This window comes from Ambystoma mexicanum, chromosome 4q (assembly GCF_040938575.1).
Source record: "Ambystoma mexicanum isolate Mex_15411 chromosome 4q, UKY_AmexF1_1, whole genome shotgun sequence".
NCBI lineage: Eukaryota > Metazoa > Chordata > Amphibia > Caudata > Ambystomatidae > Ambystoma > Ambystoma mexicanum.
The window spans coordinates 198,025,819-198,047,257 of record NC_090928.1 but is presented as its reverse complement, the minus strand read 5'-3'; the positions used below and the strand labels follow the sequence as shown (position 1 = coordinate 198,047,257).

At 45.9% G+C, this 21,439-nt stretch overlaps 1 long non-coding RNA gene across 2 annotated transcripts in view; it reads right to left on the bottom strand.

Annotated features, from left to right (window-relative positions):
* LOC138467590 (uncharacterized) overlaps positions 1-21,439 on the bottom strand; it is a 175,042-nt gene that overhangs the window by 101,068 nt on the left and 52,535 nt on the right. Inside the window, exons 3-5 of one of the 2 annotated variants that reach the window (XR_011268117.1) lie at positions 6,872-7,048; positions 6,660-6,767; positions 5,680-6,266 (exon numbers count right to left, since the gene is read on the bottom strand). This is a non-coding gene — a long non-coding RNA (uncharacterized lncRNA). Of the gene's footprint in view, positions 1-5,679; positions 6,267-6,659; positions 6,768-6,871; positions 7,049-21,439 lie in introns of those variants that run through there. The other variant, XR_011268118.1, reaches the window with a different exon arrangement.

Here is a 21,439-nt window from a genome sequence, read left to right as displayed (position 1 = left end):
AAACTCTGCGAGATGGCAAGACAGGTTGAGTGATTTGGCAGCACGCCATCACTGTCAGAATGACTCCTTGATGGAAAGTTTGCTTGAATCAGTGAAATGGATGCGAAAAAACTTCAACCCATTTCCCTTGGGTACAACCAACATGCGAGATAACCTGCTTGGAACCTCACATTCACAGGGCTTGGATGTTCCTGCTGCACCGGCCAAAGATCCGGTCAGGCTCTATGGTGAGATCCTCAGCTGTCTGCCATGAAGATACCGATCCCAACTTGAACGCTGAGGTCTCTGCGACTCAAGTGATCAGTCTTTAATCAAGTGAGATCCCGGTCCAAGAAAAAGCATCGGACCATGTCTCTTTGTCAGCGAACTCCTTTAACATATTTAAAGGTCCTGCAAAAACTATCACCACAAGTCTTGAAATGAAACTGCAAAAAGCTTCTGTAAAACAAGCTCAGCAACTCAAGAAAAAAAGTATACCACAGAAACAAGTACAACAACATGTGAAAAAATGTATAAGAAATATCCCGACTCCAAAGAAGACAAGTTTGTTTGATAGGAAAGCAAACCCAACTCCTGCAGTTTCTACCGCTTCCAATCTTCCACTGAGAGGAATAGGAGTTCCACCGCGGCCCTCAATGATTTCAGCCAAACGCCGGCGAGTAGCATATAGCGATATTTCCACTAGTAATGTCACTCCTGACTCTTCCATCGACTTATGCAATTTATCGACCTATTCGGTCGACCTTGATGGCACTATCAACGCCTCTAGTGAAGCACAATGGGTCACATTAATTGAGCCACCTGCGACGAATAGATCAGCTGCTACTGGAACCTCGAGGAAACCGCAATTTGAGGTTAATGCATGCCAGCCGACTGCCATCATTAAGAAGGCTTCTCAGCAATTTCTAAGTTCAAAGTTAAATCCTAAACAAACTCTGAATCAGTTGAAATCTCGCTCGCTTCAAGTACATCGAGCTTCCGGAACTTCAAACTCTGAGAAATCATCCTGCCGGTGGAAACTTCGTCTCCAAAATATTCACTCGAATGGCAACGAAGTCAACTTAAATCGAGCAAATATACTAAAACTATTTGCATGCATTCCACCACTACGATCAATCTCATCAGACAACATTAAAATCGTAGAATATATAACAGAATTGTCGTCTGATCAAGTTCTTCTTCATATATCTTCTGCAGCTGTGAAAAACTTGTTACTGCAAGCAAACGAGGATCTTTTGCTTTATGGTTTTGACCTCACTGTTAAACCCCCTCTTATGAGATCCCCCTCATCTTTCAAGGCAAGTCACGATAATGAAGAGAGTCACAAGGTTGAGCAGCGATCAGCTCTACGTCAATCCTTAGCGCCCTCACCAGATATCCTTGACGCCACTAAGCATCAGGCATTTGAAAGAAGGGCAAACAATGAACGAAGATTTCCAAATGGACGCCGTAAATAACAATGAGCTAATTCCACACAACAGGAATTAACCTTACTTTCATGGAACACGCGAGGATTCACGCACCTTTTTAACACCTTTCAAGAACCCATGGAGAACGTGTTTGTTATCTACTTACAAGAAACTTGGCCACGTGACCCCACGACTCATGATGGGTTTACCATCTTTATAAATCCTGCCGGCAAAAACACCAAGGGTCGTCCATTTGCTGGTTTGATAACCCTTCTGAAAATACAGAATTGGTGGTCTCTAGTAGCTTTCTCGAATCCTAATCCATTTGTTCAAAGCACTTTGATCGAATTATCATTGATTAATACTATCTCAAATCTGTTAATAATCAATGGATATTGGAACCCTGCGATGATCTCAGCCTCGTCTTTCATCCAATCAGTATTGACAGTAATCGATGACACTTTTCTAGCCTATAACAACGTTTCTGTGATTATATGCGGCGATCTTAATTGCAGATGGTTCAAATTTGATCCATCCACCATGACAAATGCTCGGCTTCCGGACAATTAAGTCATTTGTAGAAGTCAAACTTGGTCTCGTGCTCTCCTTCAACGCAATTGTCAAATGATGAATGGATCTATTAAAGGTGATATCCCACCCAACCCGACTTGGCATAGCATGTCAAGAACCAACACCCTGGACTATATCTGGGCCTCGATGGACCTTTTCGATAAAACCCTTTCCCTTAATGTGCAGCCAATGTCACACAGCGACCACGACTTGCTACGGCTTGTTTGGAAAGAAGACTGTTGTAGCGTGTCGGAAAAATATTCCTTCCAATTACAAATTAATGCTGCAGGAAACAGACTAGTAACAAATGGACCTGCAATTGCATCTTTAAGCCACAGTCTAAATGCGTTGCATATTGTGGAATATACGCCCTTGCTGATTGACTACACCTTGAAAATCTCTAATTCAAGATTGCTTGGGTCATCTCCGAAACATCTATATAGTGCTGAAATAGCGTTGGCTAAATAATCATTAAGGAAAGACTTACGGCTAATTAAAAGAGAGCTCAGTAATCCATGCGCCAAGGCAACGAAAGTCAAGGAACGGCGTCAGATTTATCGAAACTAAGATCGCACTCGACTATAATCGACCAAAGTCGAGCAGAAACAATGTTAAAGCTCCTTGTAACTAAAAACACACGCGAAATTTGGGCACTCCTGAACAAGGGTTGCCCCAAATCCATTTCATCAATTTCTAATGAAATTACAAGCAGCAAATGGCGGGAATATTTCACTTCAATTTATGAAAAGCCTGCGTGTGAAGAACCCACGTCGATTATTGCGACAAATGCTGCATGGGATATAACACCTTCCTGCAAAGAGCTTGAAAGCTCGATCTCTAAGCTAAAGAACTCGAGAGTTGCTGGCCCCGACCAAATTTCAAACCTTATGCTCAAAAAGCACAAAGTACATTGGACCAAATATATCAACGGGCTATTTCTTCAGATCACAAATAGCAAGAAGCTCCCTTCTTCTTGGTCAAAAGCAATCGTGGTCCCAATATATAAGAAGGGAAGTCAAGCTGATGCTGTGAATTACCGCCCGATTGCCATTCTCGATACAATCGGGAACATTTTTGGCTCTCTCCTGCGCCCACGACTGGTGAATTGTGCTCTCTCAGCGGACAAATTTGATTGTCGCCAAACGGGCTTTACGAGCCAAGTTGGAGTCGACTTAAACCTCACAATTTTGTCCATCTTAAAATTGTCAGCATTGGAGGCAAAGAAAACAATCTTTTTTGCATTTGTTGATCTTCATCAAGCTTTTCACGCCATCAATCGCAGCAAATTATGGGCCAAATTACGATCCTGGCAGTGCCCAGAACAACTGCTAGATCCCATCATCGCCCTGCACTCTAATACTTTCATTCAAATAAGAGTGAATTCACAAGGCGATCTCACTGAGTCAATAAGAACATTCAAAGGGGTTAAACAAGGTTGCCCCCTCGCCGCAGATCTCTTCAAACTCTTCCTTGCTGACCTACCAGAGTGGTTAAATTCTGTCCATTGCTTTCTGCCAAAACTAAATGGATCCTTTGTCAAATATCTGGTCTACGCAGACGACATAGTGTTGGTCGACAAACACAAATTGGCCTACAACATCTTATTCTCCGTCTAAACGAGTTCCTAACTGCCAAAGATCTACTCCTAAATAGAGAAAAAACCAAGATCATGTGTATAGGGCAAACTATGTCAAAGAAAGATAGGAGCTTCAGATGGTTTATTGATAAAAAGGCCCTAAATGTCGTCCAGTCAATTCTCTACTTAATGGTATAATGGTCAGCGATTCGATCTGTGAAGCCGCCTGGATCAGCGACCTGGTTGACAAAACAAAAAATCTGAGTCTACAAGGCACGAAAATTAACAAGGATTATGGGAAATTTTCAACTACTCCTGTAATAATGTTTTACCTTCAGAAGGTAATTCCAACTCTCACCTTCGGCGGCGAATCAGCCTGGAATGTTAACTATAACCTATGGCATAAATTGGAAGGCAAGTTCTGGAGGCGTGTGCTGGGCCTCCCTAATCATATCTCAATGTCAGCTCTGAGATATGAATTAGCTTTAAACTCAATCTACATGACGATTGTCTGGAAATCATTATCCACCCTACGCAAAATGCTGCTTGGTCCCTCCATTCCTGCATATAAAATCTTCTGGAATGAAAAAGAAAGTCATGATTCTTCCCTTATACTATCATGGAAGTTCAAACTAAATGCAATTATGGAAGAAGCCAGCATATCTGAAGAAGAGTTACTTTTTCGTCCTCAACATGCCAAAAAGAAGCTAGCTGCATGGGAATGGATAATAACTTATAATAATCGCCTAGCACTCAAATCTACTTTGTCTACTTCCAGAGGTTTGGTGAAATTACATTTCCGACCAAAGTATCTTACGAACTGCCCATCTCGCCACCATAGGTCACAGTTCTTAAGACTCAGACTGAATGCCTAGAATACCAATGAAATGCTTTGGCTTCGTAAGAACAAAGAGACAACAACTAACACTTGTGGATTTTGCAAATCATCTGAAGTCAAGTCTCTAAAACATCTGGTTACCGCATGCCCAATGCTGACTGAACTGCGTGAACTACATTTAAATGAATTTAAACCTCAAATCTATGTGTCTGACGATTGGTGGGAACATGTTGTAGCAGGCCACAATATCAAGCTCTCTTGTGGTCTAATTAACTTTACTGACGCAGTTTTACAGCTAGTTTCAACTTGAGCTCCCAATACTACTCTAAGGAACTGATGAGGCTGTCTTCTTTTTCATGTTTTACTTTCTTCAGTCCTCATTTTGTTCGACAAATTTGATCTTGGTTTATAATTCATTAAAAAGGAGAGGAGAATTTACTTATTTGAATCTAATGTAACAAAAGTTTGATAGAATATATTAAACTGAAGTTATACAATAAAAAAAATTGTGTAAATGTTGTTTTATTTCATTTTTATGTTATTGTTTTTAATCGTTGTATGTTATGTTATGTTAATTGGCATTTATATAGTGCCTTATGTATCATTGGTATGACCTCAAAGTGTTGTTAGGTTGAACGCCCTCGGGAACCGCAGTTTAAGTCAGTAGAGAGAGAGTGTCATATGGTGCGCGGGCACAACGGATATGTGTGCAGCTGGTGTGGTTGTTGCATGATAGCTGCTTTTTAGCGGTAGTTGTGGTGCTGAGGAAATCAGTTGGATGTGTGCAATCTGGAGGGTGGACATCCAGACTGAGTCTGGCTGCGTTAGGACTGAGAAGACGCCTAAGCTAGCCGGTATGTGCTCAGCTAGCTGTGTTTTAATAAGGATGATGAGGTGTTCATGGGGTAATGTTAGTATGAGAACAGCTAGGCTGAATGTGTCATAGCATAGCTGTGTTCTAGTTGAATGATGGTGTATAGGAGAGAGTAAGCGTAGTGGTGTGATGTGGTGGTTATCTGTGAAGCACAAAGAACAACTTAGGAGAGGTAAGAGGATTTTTAGCCCTCTGCTTAGCACATCCTCAATAATTTTAGGCAAAGCCTAGAGCAACAAACAAACAAGTGCCAAGAGGCTATTTATGTTCCCTTTAACGATTGGGGTCCCACTACCTGAGATGTCAATCAATAATTACAAATCAGATGCCAAACCATTTTACAAAAATATATAGCATTTATTTATTTAGTATTTTATCTTAAAACCAGAATTATATTTAATATCAACACAGTTTAGTAAAAACTTCATTCACCAAATAAATGGTATAAAGTGCAAAAGCTAGTAACGTGTACCCCTACAGATCAAGAGGTAAAAACAGCAGAGAAAACAGAAAAAACGCAAACAATTCCCAATTAATACCAAACAATGGCAGATTGTGTGAAAACTGCGAGTGAAACGGGGTTAGAATCACTCGCAGGTAGTGTTGTGTAGTTGTAACCAAATAAACTTAATCACGCACTACATTCATTCTACTTCAAATTCAGACATACTCATTCTTTCTCCACTCTTCCCAACATGTTTCTTTCTGGACGTGTGTGTAGGTAAATTGAACAGAAATTCATCAGGGGCAGTCTGCCGTTTACCAACTCAAAACAATTAGAAATAATGAAAAAAACTTTAATAAGGGTACATTTCTTCTAGTAACTACCACAATTTGATTAATGTGAAGTGAAACGAGAAAAATTAGCTAGAGAGCCAAATAACAATTATAAAGGCCACATGCTCATTTCCATGCGGATAGGGTGTCCAAAACTTTTTCTGGTCCTTTGAATGGTCCAAAATTCGTTTGGGGCTTGACCTCAGAACTGGCACTCCATACCTACAAAAGGAACAACTCAGGGTAAGAATCAAGAATACCCTATTTATTCATCCTTTATAAATAGAGTTGAATAAGCATTAAAAAAATCAACCTTATTTTACTAATATTGGTCGAACGGGTAATAAACCTACCCTTACTGGTTGGTAAATTACTTTGCGTGGACTGAAAGATAGCGGTGACACCTCTCATAGGTGATTGCATACACAAAAGAAAAAAGAAGAAAAGAGAATGAATAGGCTAAAAGTCCAAACAGTCTCATAGATGGTAGTACTGTGCGGGATAAATGAACTTCCCAGAGTGCTAATTTAGAAAAAACAGGGTACGGCAAACTAATGGCTGGAAAACCTGGTTGCCACAGTAAATTGCAGCTTTAGTATGCCATTCGCCACTTACGTTGTTAGAGAAGGTTCATGAAGAGTAGCGACATGTGATCTTCCGAATAGTTCTGGCTTTGAGTCTGTGTGCTTAACGTCCATCGTTGAGCAGGGCACCGTGGGCATTCTGCCAAAGGAAAAGGTGCAGGGACAAGGCATAATGCCTCTAGTTACACGCACATCTCGTGTAGTTCATATAAATGTAAACTGTTAAAAAAGACTTCTGCTTACCATTCCTCATACATTTAACAACGCATTCTGGATGGCGCAGTTCACTTGTGTTTGTTGTCGTGTTGGTGTCCTTACTTCTCACTCAGTTAATGATGGACCGGACTCTGGATGGGTACCCCACGGTGTTCTATTGTCTAATAATGGCTTCTAGGAGTCATATAATTATTGATCCAGCGCCTGTGTAAAAGTGAAAACACAGCTGCGTTGGAACATTGTGAAGTTGAAAAAGATCCCTAGTACCAAAAGGAAAGTCTCGGTTGTGTGTTACACATGTCATGCTGTAAACGTGTGTGAATCAACACCCACACAAAAAAGGACAGAGTCAGAATTCCAACATCCTAGCAAACTCAAATCTATTAGTTGTTATAGCTCATCGAGTTCTGTGCCCAGTTAAAGGAGTGACTGAAACGGTTTATCGAATTTTGTATCGGGTTGAAGTGGAGAAAAAAGTGTCCGAGACGGTTCAGAGTTGCAGAGATAGCAATACAGGTTCCCATCCGAGCAAAATCTTACCGTGGTGTTTGTGTCCTCTAGTGCCTGCCGCCTGTGCTTGCAATGCCGTAGCTGAACGGTACTTTAAGTCACCTGACCTATAAATAGTGCTGAGTGGTTGAACGTAGCATCTGACCCATGTTTGGAGCGTCCTTCGAACGGACGCACATAACGTCAGCAGATTTTTTGTAGTGGAATGTTGTCCATCATTTGTTTCTCTTATCCCTGTTCCTCCACGCCAATGCTGTGGCTCGGAAGCATGCCTCTCTAGGAAACACTAATTGGGTATGTTCCGCGTATGATGTTAGTGAGTCCATGTTAATTGATGGATTATACTGATGTATTGTATATTGTATGGAGTTCTAAGATTACGAATTCCAATCTAATTTCTCATTGAGGCCAGTCCTAGAGCTATCGGTTAGGAAAATAAGTTGTTGTTCTTTTCTTAGAAGGATCGTTCTATCCCTATTAATGTCCATACTGGGTGTCAATTTGTATAATATTGTCCATTTCAAATCTTCCGATGTGTGCTGATATTCCACCCAATGTTCTACCATAGGGGCATTTATTAGTATGGTTTTTGAGGCAGCTTTTATGTTCCCCAATGCAGAGTTTCGCTTTACAGTCTGTTTTTCCAATATATACTTTCCCGCATGGGCACCAGATTGCATAGATTACCATGACAGAATTACAATGAGTATATAGTTTTTGTTGCCATTTGAATTTCAGACCTATGTCGACTTCAGTGCTCTTGGTTGTGTATTTGCAATATACGCATTGTCCACATGGGTGGTGTCCCACAACTTTAGGAAGACCCCATAACTGGGTCAGGTTATCTGTGAAGCACCTGCGACCAAGCACGAGAGCAGGACAGGGGCCATACATAGCGGTATACGTACATAAAGTGACATGATGGATAGGGTAAACATGTGATACAGATGACGTGGGGATACAGGTACATAGGATATACGTAGCATAAATAGGGGATACAGCAATATACAGAGATATATCCGTTCCATCTGCTGCATCCTTTCCATCGTTTCCATCCTTTCCCTTCCTTTTCCATCTTTTCCATCCACTCCATCCACATTATCTTTCATTCGTTCCATCCACTTCATCTGTTCCATCCACTTCATCCATTCCGTCCACTCTGTCCATTCTGTCCACTATCTGTTCCATCCACTCTAGTCACTCCGTCCACTCTATCCGTTCGATCCACTTCATTCGTTCCGTCCACTTCATCCGTTCCATCTGTTCCATCTGTGCCATCCGTTCTATCCATTCCATCCATTTCATCCGCTCCGTCCGTTCCATCCGCTCCGTCCGTTCCATCCGCTCCGTCCGTTCCATCCACTCCATCCGTACCATCTGCTCCATCCTTTCAATCCTTTCCCTTCCTTTTGATAATTTCCATCTTTTCCCTTTCTTTTCCATCCCTTCCATCCATCTTTGTTCATCCACTTCATCCACACTATCTTTCATCCGTTCCATCCACTTCATCCGTTCCATCCACTTAATCCGTTCCATCCACTTCATTTGTTCTATCCACTCTGTCGGTTCCATCCACTCTGTCGGTTCCATCCACTCTGTCGGTTCCATCCACTCTGTCCATTCCATCCACTCTGTCCATTCCATCCAGTCTATCCACTCCTATCCACTTCATCCATTCTATCCACTCCGTCCGTTCTATCCACTTCATCTGTTCCATCAACTCCATCCGTTCATCCATTCCGTCCACTCCATCCATTCTGTCCATTCGATCCGTTCTGTCCATTCCATCTGTTCCATCCACTTCGTCCATTCCATCCACTTTGTCCGTTCCATCTACTTTGTCCGTTCCATTCACTTTGTCCGTTCTATCCACTTTGTTTGTTCTATCCACTTTGTTTGTTCTATCCACTTTGTTTGTTCTATCCACTTTGTTCGTTCTATCCACTTTGTCCGTTCTATCCACTTTGTCTGCTACATCCACTTTGTCCGTTCCATTCACTTTGTCCGTTCCACCCATTTCATCTGTTCCGTTCCCTTCGTCAGTTCATCCACTTTGTCTGTCCCATCCACTTCATCCATTCCATTCTCTTCATCTATTGGACCCACTCCATCCGTTCAATTCACTTCATCCGTTCCGTCCATTCCATCTGTTAGGTTAGTTTCATCCATTCTATCCATTCCATCTACTTCATCCGTTCCATTCACTTCATCCGTTCCATTCTGTAAATCTATTCTGTCCACTACATCCATTTCATAAACGTCATCCATTCTAACCCCTGATCCGTTCCATCTACTTCGTCCATTCCATCCACTTCGTCCGTGCCATCCACTTCATCCGTGCCATCCACTTCATCCGTGCCATCCACTTCATCCGCTCCATCCGTTCCATCCGCTTCATCCGTTCCAACCACTTCATCCGTGCCATCCACTTCATCCGTGCCATCCACTTTATCCGTTCCATCCGCTCCATCTGTTCCATCCGTTCCATCCACTTCGTCCGTTCCATCCACTTCGTCCGCTCCATCTGCTTTGTCTGCTCCGTCCACTTAATCTATTCCATCAATTCCAACTGTTCAATTCACTTCATACGCTCTGTCCATTCTATCCGTTCAATCTACTCTGTCCTTTCCATCTACTTTGTCTGATTTAGCCACTTCATCCGTTCCATTCTCTTCATTTACTCCATCTATTCCATCTGTTCCATTCACTTCATCGGTTCTATCCCCTCATCTGTTCTATTCCCTCATCCGTTCCATCCGTTCCATCCATTCCATCCGTTTCATCCATTCCATCCATTTTATCCATTCCAACCACTCCATCCGCTCCATCCACTGTATCCGTTCCGTCCATTCTGTCCGTTCCATCTACTCCATCCTTTCCATCTATTCCATCCGTTAGGTTCGTTTCATCCATTCCGTCCATTCTATCCGTTCCATCTACTTCATCCGTTCCATCCGCTTCATCTGTTCCAACCACTTCATCCGTGCCATCCACTTCATCCGTTCCATCCGCTCCATCTATTCCATCTGTTCCATCCACTTCGTCCGTTCCATCCACTTCGTCCGCTCCAGCTGCTTTGTCCGCTCCATCCACTTAATCTATTCCATCAATTCCAACTGTTCAATTCACTTCATACGATCTGTCCATTCTACACGTTCAATCTACTCTGTCCTTTCCATCTACTTTGTCTGATTTAGCCACTTCATCCTTTCCATTCTCTTCATTTTTTCCATCTATTCCATCTGTTCCATTCACTTCATCGGTTCTATCCCCTCATCTGTTCTATTCCCTCATCCGTTACATCCATTCCATCCGTTACATCCATTCCATCCATTTTATCCATTCCAACCACTCCATCCGCTCCATCCACTGTATCCGTTCCGTCCATTCTGTCCGTTCCATCTACTCCATCCTTTCCATCTATTCCATCCGTTAGGTTCGTTTCATCCATTCCGTCCATTCTATCCGTTCCATCTACTTCATCCGTTCCATCCACTTCATCCGTTCCATTCTGTTCATCTATTCTGTCCACTCCATCCATTTCATACACTTCATCCATTCTATCCCCTCATCTGTTCCACCCCTCATCCTTTCCATCAACCGCGTCCCTTCCATCTACTTTGTCCAATCCATCCACTTCATCCGTTCCATCCACTTCATCCGTGCCATCCGTTCCATCCACTTCATCCGTGCCATCCACTTCATCCGTGCCATCCGCTCCATCTGCTTCGTCCGTTCCATCCACTTCGTCCGCTCCATCCACTTCGTCCGCTCCATCCACTTCGTCCGCTCCATCCACTTCGTCCGCTCCATCCACTTAATCTATTCCATCAATTCCAACTGTTCAATTCACTTCATCCACTCTGTCCATTCTATCCGTTCAATCTACTCTGTCCTTTCCATCTACTTTGTCTGATTTAGCCCCTTCATCCGTTCCATTGTCTTCATTTATTCCATCTATTCCATTCACTTCATCGGTTCTATCCGCTCATCTGTTCTATTCCCTCATCCGTTCCATGCACTCCATCCATTTCATCCATTCCATCCGTTTCATCCATTGCATCCGTTTCATCCATTCCATCCACTCCATCCGCTCCATCCACTCTATCCGTTCCATCTACTCTATCTGTTTCATCTATTCTATTTGTTTCATCAACTCGATCTGTTCCATCTATTCTATCCATTTCACTTACTCTATCTGTTACTCTCAGTCTATCCGTTTTAGATACACTATCCGTTTTAGACTTTCTATCTGTAAGATCGATTCCCATTGCTCTTTTCTTTTCTTTGTTCAAACAACTTTGGATTTCTGATTGTCGCGGCTATTCATTCCATTTATTCTAAGCGTCGATTCTTTAAGGGAAGAGCCTTGTTTTCAGAAATTTGCGGAATGCCAGGTGGGCTTTGGTGTGTCGAATGTGGGGTGGAAGTGCGTTCCATAGAGTGGGGGCCAAGACTGTGAATGATGATCCTCCTAACCTGACTGAGTTGGTGTTTGGTATCACTAAAAGGAGGGCGGAGCTTGATCTCAGAGTGTGCGGAGGGTGGTAGGGTTTTAGCTTGTCCTGTCGGTATAGAGGGCCAGTTTTATTCACTGCTCAGTGGGAGATGCATAAGGTTTTGAAAGTCACCCTTCGTCCAACCGGGAGCCAGTGGAGAGTTCTGAGCGCTGGAGAGGTGTGGTTTCTTGGGCCAAGTGCTAGAAGCAATTTGGCTGCAGCGTTTTGTGCTCTTTGTAGTTTAATGAGGTGGTATGCTTGGACCCCAAGGTAGAGGGAGTTGGCATAGTCCAGTCTCAACATTACAATAGATTGGACAGCAGCGAGTCTATTGGGAAAGTAGAGGTACGGAAAAATGCATATAAGAATTTTGAGGTGGTAATGGCAGGACTTGGAGACGTTGATTTGGTGAGAGAGGGTTAGGTCCGAGTCGAGAGTGCATCCAAGGTTTTTTACTGTGGTCGAGGTGGTGGGTGGATTGCCCATCAATGATGGCCATGGTAGAGGATGGGGGAGAAGCTTGGTGTTGCCGCACACCATGATTTGGGTTTTAGCAGGGTTTAAGAGGAGGTGGTTTGTGGTCATCCAGCGGTCAATGTCAAGCAGGCAGGATGCGATGCCGGGCTGATAGTTGGGGTTTGAGTTGAGGAGTTTTAGGATTAATTGGGTGTCATTGGCGTAATTATAGCACAGGATATTGTGCGGGCGGATTATTCCTGGGAGGGTGGACATATAGAGGTTAAAGAGGAGGGCTCATAGGCATGCTCCTTGTGGAACTCCGGTATTGACTGGTCGGGCGGCAGAAGCAAAGGTAGAGAGGAGGGTTATTTGTTTCCTGTTGTTGAGGAAGGAAGCTATCCACTTGAGAGCGTTTCCACGGATTCCGAGGGAGTGGAGGCGGTCGAGGAGGATTGAGTGGTTGATTGTGTCAAAGGCGGCAGAGAGGTCTAGAAGGATTAGTGCAGCGCATCCTGCAGAGTCTGCAGTGATCTTAAGGTCATCCCAGATTGTGGTCAGAGTGGTTTCGGTTCCGTGTCGAGGTCTGAAGCCTGATTGTGCAGGGTCTAGGAGATTGTTTGATTCGACAAAGGCATTTAGTTGGGAGTAAGCAGTTCGATCGATGAGTTTAGAAAGGAACCTGGTGTTTGAGATGGGGCAGTAGTTTTTGGGGTTGAGAGGGTCGAGGGAAGGTTTTTTTAGAAGAGGCTTGACATGAGTGGTTTTGAAGGCGTCGGGAAAGATTCCTGAGGAGAGTGAGTCATTTATGATGGTTCTTGCGTACTCTCCTGCGCAGGTGGATGAGAATACTTCTTTGAGGATTGAGGCGGGGCAAGGGTCTAAGGGGGAGCCAGATGGTTTCCTGGCATAGAGAACTTTGAGAAATTGGTCTCTTGATATTGGTGTGAACGAGTCAAAGGTGGGTTGGGTTTTAGTGGCTGTGGCAGGTGGGGGGGTGACTGGTATGGCGGGAGTATTATCTGGCAGGGACATGAGGGCTAGTTTGTTGTTGAAAGATTTTGTTCTGTTGAGAGCAGTGGTGTAGAAGTGGAGAAAGAGTGAGTCGCAGAGTGACTGAGAGGGGGTCGATTGGGTGGTGGTACAGGTTGGTTTGGTGAATTCAAAAATGATTTTGTGGAGTTCCTTGCTGGGGTTTTCACAGTTGAGGATTCGAGAGTTGGAGTGGATTTTTTTTGCTTTTCGGATTTCGGCATTGTAGTGGCGATGGTGCCGGGCCAAATTGGATCTACTTAGGTTGGTTTTATCTTTCCACCATTTGCGTTCGAGGGATTTATATAGTTGTTTTGCAGTCTTCAGTTTTGGTGTAAAGCATCTGGGATAAGGGCCACGGCGAGCAGCGAATTGGCCAGTGGGGGTGAGCGGGATTAATGAGATATTGAGCTACGAGTCAAATGCGTCGGTGGTTAAGGGTTTGTTACGTGGGGTGGTTGAGGGAGGAGTTTGAAGTAGCACATCGGCTTGGTCAGGGAGGATTTTTAGTTTCTTCCAGCATTTGTGTTGATTTTTGGGTTCTGGTTCAAGTATGTGGAGCGGGGCGGGCAAGCGAATGGTGAAAGGCACAATGAAGTGATCAGATGGTTTAGATGTATCTGGTTGTGGGAGCTAAAGATGGCATCAAGGTTGTTTCTTTAGAGTGAGTTGGGACGTTCATGTGAAGGCGGAGGTGAAGCGCATCTAGGGAGTTGACCAGTGAATGGGTCATGGGGTTGGTGGAAATGTCGAGCCAGATATTGAAGTCCCCTAGTAGAGTGAGGGCGGGATGGTTTATTTGGATGGTGGCTATCGAATCACAGAGGTTGCTTGAGAATTGTCTGTGATAGCCAGGGGGTCTGTAGATGATTAAGAAGCTGTGGGAGAATGTCGGGGGGAGGGATAGTTTGGCGAGAAGCGATTCGCAGGAAGGGTTGATTGTCTGGGAGTCGATGATTGAGGCAGAGAAGTGTGACTTGAAAACGATTGCGAGTCCTCCTCCTCTAGAGGGTCGGTTGAGTGGGATGAGGGAGTAGTCTGTGGGGAAGGCTTCATGGGCGATGGGGGCAAAGTCGTCAGAGAGCTAGGTTTCCGTGATAAATACTAGGTCTGGTTTGTCTGAGGCATGGAGGTCAAAGATGCGGTGTCTGTTTTTTGCTACAGATCTGGCATTAAAGAAGATGATGTGGAGGTTGAAGGGTGGTGGTGGGGAGGAGTGGGTGAGTTGCAGCGAGGGTTGGTGGGGGTGAGGGGTGGTGTGGAGTGAGGGGAAGCGGAATCTGGGAGGTGAGAGAGGCAGGTTGGTCAATGGTTGTTGGGAGGAGTAGGCGGGCGGAGGAGGAGGTGGGTGTGGGGAGATTGGGGTTGGCCGGGTGTGTGAGGGAGGCGTTTGTGAAGACGGATTTGAGGCTGGTGATTTGAGGGTGAAGCGTAAGGGGTTAGGGATTCTAGGTGTGGCTGGTGAAAATTCAAGGGAGAGGTGTTTGAAGCATGGTGCGGAAGGGGAGGAGGGAGGTGATGGTGGAGATTGAGAGATTGAGGTGGTGGGTCGAGACAGGAGGGGCGAGGAGTAGTGGGAGATTGAAGGAGACCAGGTCCGTTTCCTTTTTTCCAGGGTTTTTCATGCAGTTGGTGTGTGTGAGAGGGTAGGTGGGTCGGAGGGCGATGGGCATGCGGCCACTGTTCTTGCCAGGGTGAGAGGTGAAGATTTTAGGGAGAGGAAGGGATGAGGTCAGTGGAGGATGTTAGAGGGAGTTGTCACGAGGAAAGGACAGGGGGTGGTGGCCAGATGGACGAAGTGGGTCTACGGTTCGTTGGTGGGGTGGGGTGTGGCATGCCAGGGGGTGGGTGGAAGGGATTGGAGGAACAGGGGTCTTCGGATGCTCGGCGCGCCACCAGGCTCCTCTGGCTTGATGGTTGGATAGGCGGTGGGGTGAGGGCATGGTGGGTGTGGGGGGTTTTGGGATGGGAGGGTTCTACTGGCTTGAGAGATGGATATGGGGAGGGCTGGGAGTGTGGAGGAGGGTGGGATGGTTTGGGATGGGAGGGAGAGGGAATTAGGGGGAGTGGGGAGTGAGGCGTGCCAGAGTGAGGCTCTTTCTCTGGGACTAGCTGGGTGGGATGGACTCATGGCGTGGTGAGGGCGGAATAAGGGCTTGGTTGTAATATCAAGATTCAACTATACCACAGTGACGCTATTTCGGCACACTTTCTAAAATCAGTTATACTACAGTGATGCTATTAGGCACACTTTCTAGATTTAGCTTTAGCACAGTGATGATATTAGGCACACTTTCTAAATTCAACTATACTACAGTGAGGTTATTAGGGGTCTAGTAGGCATACTTTCTAAATTCAGCTATACCACGGTGACGCTATTAGGCACACTTTCTAAATTCAACTATACCACACTTTCTAATTTCAACTATACCACAGTTATGCTATTAGGGCACATTTTCTAAATTCAAACATTGGCATAGTGACGCTATTAGGGCACACTTTCCATATTCAACTATACCACAGTTATGCTATTAGGGCACATTTTCTAAGTTCAAACTTTGGCACAGTGACGCTATTAGGGCACACTTTCCAAATTCAACTATACTACAGTGATGCTATTAGACACACTTTCTAAGTTCAAACTTTGGCACAGTGCTGCTATTAGGCACACTTTCTAGATTCAACTTTGCCCAGTGAAGATATTGAGCACAATTTCTAAATTCAAGTATACCGCCATTACGCATTTACCGTATTTACAAAGCCACTGGCTGGTACCATTGAGTTGGGTAGTAATAAACATCTGTTATCTGTCAGTAGTGCCAAGATACCCCTCTGGGGTAACCGTACTGGTCTAAAAATACACCTGTTATGTTATCATTACAGGAAGGCACATCAGCTGACTTTTCACCCCAACTTCACTGAAGTGTAAAAACCTAATAATTGTATAATGATGAAATAGAATACTACATACCAAACAAAGACAAACGTTTGTTAACAATCACATTTGAATTTCATGTCTGTCATAATATACCTGTGTGTATCTCCATAAACCTGACTATCGTGTCCCACGCATGCCGTCATATACTAGTTACAGGCATATTAGGACCATACCCAACATCACATGCTCAGGTTCGGATCGCCAGTATAATCTCATGTGCCTAGGTAGGGCCAAGTGCCACTTCATGGAACTAGTCAACATGTGCCAGATCTAGCCTTTGTCACAGATGGCGTGTTGGACTCTGTCTATCTACGTAATAATCAGACGGAGCCAATGCTGCTGTCAACCTTCTTTATTCACTCCCTTCCATTCTCTGCCTCCCCGCCACTCCCGCCCCTCCCCTTCCTCCTTCTTCCCGCTCTTTCCCTCAAGTCCTTCTTAAAGGGGCTGTGTCCCTTTTGTCCAACGTACAACACCTCCCCCGTACTTAACATGGGAGCCCAGTTACATCTGTTCGATGAGCCTCACTGGTCTCTTTATTGTTCGAGGAGGTCTTCCCGGGGATTCTCGGCTTTCGCCGGTCGACTCCACTGGGGGTTCTGTTTCTTCTTCCTCGCTGACGTTCTCGTCGGGTGTCTCTTGTGCTTCGGGCTCCTCCAGATATAGCTTTTTGAAGAAAGAGGAGTTGCGAGTGATGTCTCCCAACTCTCCTGTCGCCGTAATCATGGGCCCCTTTATGGCTGTGATAATTCGCGGCTCTGGGCTGTATCGGGTGTCCGTCTTTTTGCGTTGAGTTTGTTGCACCAGGACCATTTGTCTGATCTCCAGTTGTTGTTCTTTCGCTCTCCGTTTGGTGTCGGCCCATTGCTTGGCCCTTCTCTTCTTTTCGGCATCTCGCTCCCTGATGACGAGGTCTTCCTCAGGGGTATAGTCCTCCCATCGGGGAATGCGTGTCCTGGGTTGGTACTTCACCATGAGTTCAGCTGGTGGCTTTCCCGTGGCATCGTGTGGGGTATTTCGGTAGCTCCGGAGCATGCTGCAGATGGCCTTCGGGTGAGGCGTCTGTTCTGCTGCTGCTTTTTGTATGGTTAGCTTGATTGTGGCCATAAACCTTTCCACCATCCCATTGGCTTGGGGCCAGAGAGGTGTGATCTTTTGGTGGTGGAAGCCTAGGTGACTTGCGAAGTTTGCAAATTCTTTCCCTTGAAACGGGGAGCCGTTGTCGGTGTTGACGACGTTGGGAATGCCCCATTCGCTGAATAGTTCGTCTACTATGGGTGCGGTTTCCACGAAGGATGTTGACGGCGTTTGCTTGACAAAAGGGAATCTCGAATATTCGTCCATTACTACTAATAGATAGCCTCCTTCTTCTAAAGGTCCATAGAAGTCCATTGCGACCTTTTGCCAGGGTCTTGTCGGGAGCGTGGTTAGTTGCAGAGGGTTTGGGTTTGGTCCTCTCACTGCCAGTTGGCATGGCCTACAGTGTCTGAGCATGTCTTCTACTATCACATCCATGTAGGGGAACCAGACATAGTTCCTGTGGAATCGTTTTGTGTTGTCCATTCCCCTGTGGCCCTCATGTGCCAGTGTTGCTAGGGTCTTCCTTAGGTCCCTTGGTGCTACTAGCCTTCTCCCCCGTAGCAGGAGTCCTTGGTCAGTGGCTGTGAGTTCATCGTGTATTTTGGCCAGCCGGTCTAGTTCCTTCTGGTTTATATCCTCCCCCCCGGTTTCCTTTGTGTGACGTTCCCTCCATTTGTTGGACCGAGTGAGAAAGACAGCAGCTCTGAGTGTTGGGTCGGCTTTGCTCCTTTCTTCGAATATTGCGGTCGAGATGGTTGGTGGCATGGCATTTGATGACAGGTATGAGATGTATTCTGTGGCTTCCCGGGCTAGGGTGCCGTCTTTGTCCGGTAGGGGGTGTCTGGAGAGATAGTCTGCTGGGTTGGCGTCTCCTCCTGGTTTGTGGACGATGCGGTAGTCGTACTCTTGTAGTCTTATCCCCCACCGTTCTATGCGAGGTGGCATTTTCGTTTTGGGGTTCCCGAAGATTGATATTAAGGCTTGGTGGTCCGTTACTAGGGTGAACCTCCGGCCAATAATAAAGTGGTGGTATTTTTCGCATTCCCATACTGCAGCCAGGCTCTCCCTTTCTGCCTGGGAGTAGGCTTTTTCCGTGTGCGACAGGGCTCGGCTGGCATATGCAACTATCGCGTGATGGGCATTGTCTGCGGTGTCGGTCTCGGCAAGGATGGCACCTAGTCCCACTGGACTTGCGTCGACTGTAATGATGGTGTGCCAGTCCGGACGAAAGTATGCCAGTTGTCGGTTGTTGGTGAGACCTTCTTTTATCCTTGTGAACGCTTCCTGACAGGGTGCATCCCATATAAAAGGTGTGTTCTTCTTTAGGAGGTTGCGGAGTGGGTCGGTTGTTGTGGCGTAGTTTGGGAGGTAGCGCGCACAATATCCTGCCATGCCTAGTGTGGAGCGCAGGTCTGCCGTGGTCGTAGGTGCTTGGAGATCGGTGATGGCCTTAATCTTGTCCGGGTCGGCTGTTATCTCTTTGCTCGAAAATATGTGGCCAAAGAATTTAAGGCTTGTCTTGTTGATGTCACACTTGTCTTCGTTGAGGGTCAGTCCCGCCTCTTGTAGGATGGAGCAGATGGTTCTCAGCGCTCTGTCGTGTTGTTCCTGATCTTTCCCAAATACTAGGATGTTGTCACTGTAATTTAGTGCGTTCATCTCTGATGCAATGAGACATCTGATGGTCTCCTGAAAGATTTCGGCAGCAGATGATATTCCAAAGTTGAGTCTTTTGTATCGAAAGAGGCCGTCATGCGTTGCAAATGTTGTGATGGGTCGTGACTCTGGGTCCAGGACCAGTTGGTGGTAGCCCTGGTTGAGGTCGAGCTTCGAAAAGAACCTCGCTTGATTTAACCTAATCAACATGTCCTCCAGGCTCGGGCCTGGGTGCCTTTCTCTCTGGATGGCTGTGTTCGGGATGCGCATGTCAACGCATATGCGGAGACGACCATTGTCCTTGGGAACAATTACCATTGGCGATACCCATGGTGTTGGCCCTTCTGCTTTCTCTATGATGTCGTTGAGAAGGAGAAGTTGGATTTCTTTTGATACTTGTTCTTGGAGGTGGAAACCCACCTTGCGCGGGTGTTGCGGTACTGGCCTAATGGTATTGTCAATGTGTAGTTTGATGCATGATCCTTTTATTATGCCAACTCCTTCAAATAACTTGGGGAATTGGGCCTTGAGGTCTCCCTTTGCCAGAGGTCTGTCGATCATTGCTCTGACGCATTCGTGTGATACTGGCAGTCCCTCTATTACTTCTGACTGGTTGTAGTGTAGATCAATTAAGGCGAGGGCTCTGGCCGTGCGGTAGCCGAGGAGGCAGCGGCCGATGGATGGGCTCTTTATAACGTGTATCGCGGCGGTTACCGTGATGTCCCTGTGCCGCAGATCACATAGACATTTTCCTTTGGAGGTCATTGGGCCTCATTCCGAGTACGGCGCTAACCAATGGCGCTATTAACACCTTGGTTGATGCCGTACCCGGACCGGCAGCGCCTTGGTGGATGGCGGAATTACCGCCCCATTCCAAGGTTGGCGGGGCGGTAATTCCCCATTCACCAAGGCTCTTCCCCATTCCCAAATGAGCCCCCATAGGGCTCAATGAGAATGGGGAAGATGCAAATAACGGTGACCGTTCATTACGGTCACCGTTATTGGCTTGGAGGCCCCTTTGCGCCCTCGACTTTAACACCTGCTCAAAGCAGGCGTTAAGGGCGAGGGCGCAAAGGGACCTCGGAGTATGGCGGTAAGGGATTACCACCACCGGTCTCGTTACCGGTGGCCGCTATCCCTTACCGCCATACTCGGAATGAGGCCCATTGGCTGCGCCGCTCCCCATTGGAAAATGTGAGTCTTGGATTCTTGTAGTGGGTATGAGGAGGCTATTTCCTTGTAGATATCTTCATTCATGACGTTTACCGTCGCTCCTGTGTCAACGATAAAATTGTTTCTGGTACTCCCCAGCTGTATTGTTACTCTGGGAGCTGAGGTGTCTTCGGTTTCAGCACTGAGAAGGCATAAGTATTCTCTGTCGTACCCATCTTGTAGATATCGGGCTGGTTCATTCCCTCACAGCTGATGTTGGGGTGGGGGGTCGAGATGTGATTCTCTTCCTTGTTGTAAGGGGCTTAGGGCTTGTTCCGGGTCTTGTATGAAGTCTCTCTGGTGTATGTCATATAGTTCATGGTCTTTCTTGTCTGGTTCAATCTGAAGCCCCTCAAGAGCTCTTACGGTGTTTGGACGTTGATAGGCATTCGTGGGCAGTGCCATACTTCTGTCTCCCTGTCGGGGTTGTTCCATGTGTGTGTCCATCATGCGGGTGGTGGGTCGCGGCCGTGTCGAGCTCCCTTCTGGTAGTAGTTCCTTGCACATCACCTGGAAATGGTTTTCCATGCCGCATCTCATGCAGCATGGGCCGATGGCAGGGCACGGGCCTCTGTGTGGATACTCGAACCCGCAGTGATAACATTGGCAGTCGCTTGGTGTTCGTTGTGTTGGATACCTTGGGCTTATCCTTGTCTGTGGAGTTGGATGTCGGACGTATGGGTGCAATGCCGCTATAACTTCTCCTTTTTTGGGGTTCTCTATGGCTGCTGCCTGGATGTCCACTCTCTCGTATACTCTTGCTAGGTCCAGAACTTCTTTTAGGGATAGGGGTTTCTTTAGGAGGTGTTTCCGGAACATGGAGGATACACACCCTTCTATGATGCGTAGCCTTATGGCTTCTTCGTCATTAAAGTTGGTGAAATCGCACTTCGATATCTTTCTTTGAAGGCGAATGACGAATTCTCCTATTGATTCGTGAGGCAGCTGGCCACATTGGTTGAAAGTGTATCTTTCATAGTCACGGTTAGGTGAGATGACAATATTCTCATTTATGGCTTGTCGGAGTCTCGCGTATGTGGTGCAGTCCTGTAGTGGAATCGTACGGATGATATTTTTGATTTCTCTCCCTGCGACGTTTGCAAAGATGCTTAGTATGTTGGGAGGTTCTTGTGTGCCAATTGCACCTACAAAGTCTTCGAATTCCTCCATCCACTCTTCCCATCGTTGGCCCTGGGCGTGGTGTGGGTTCAG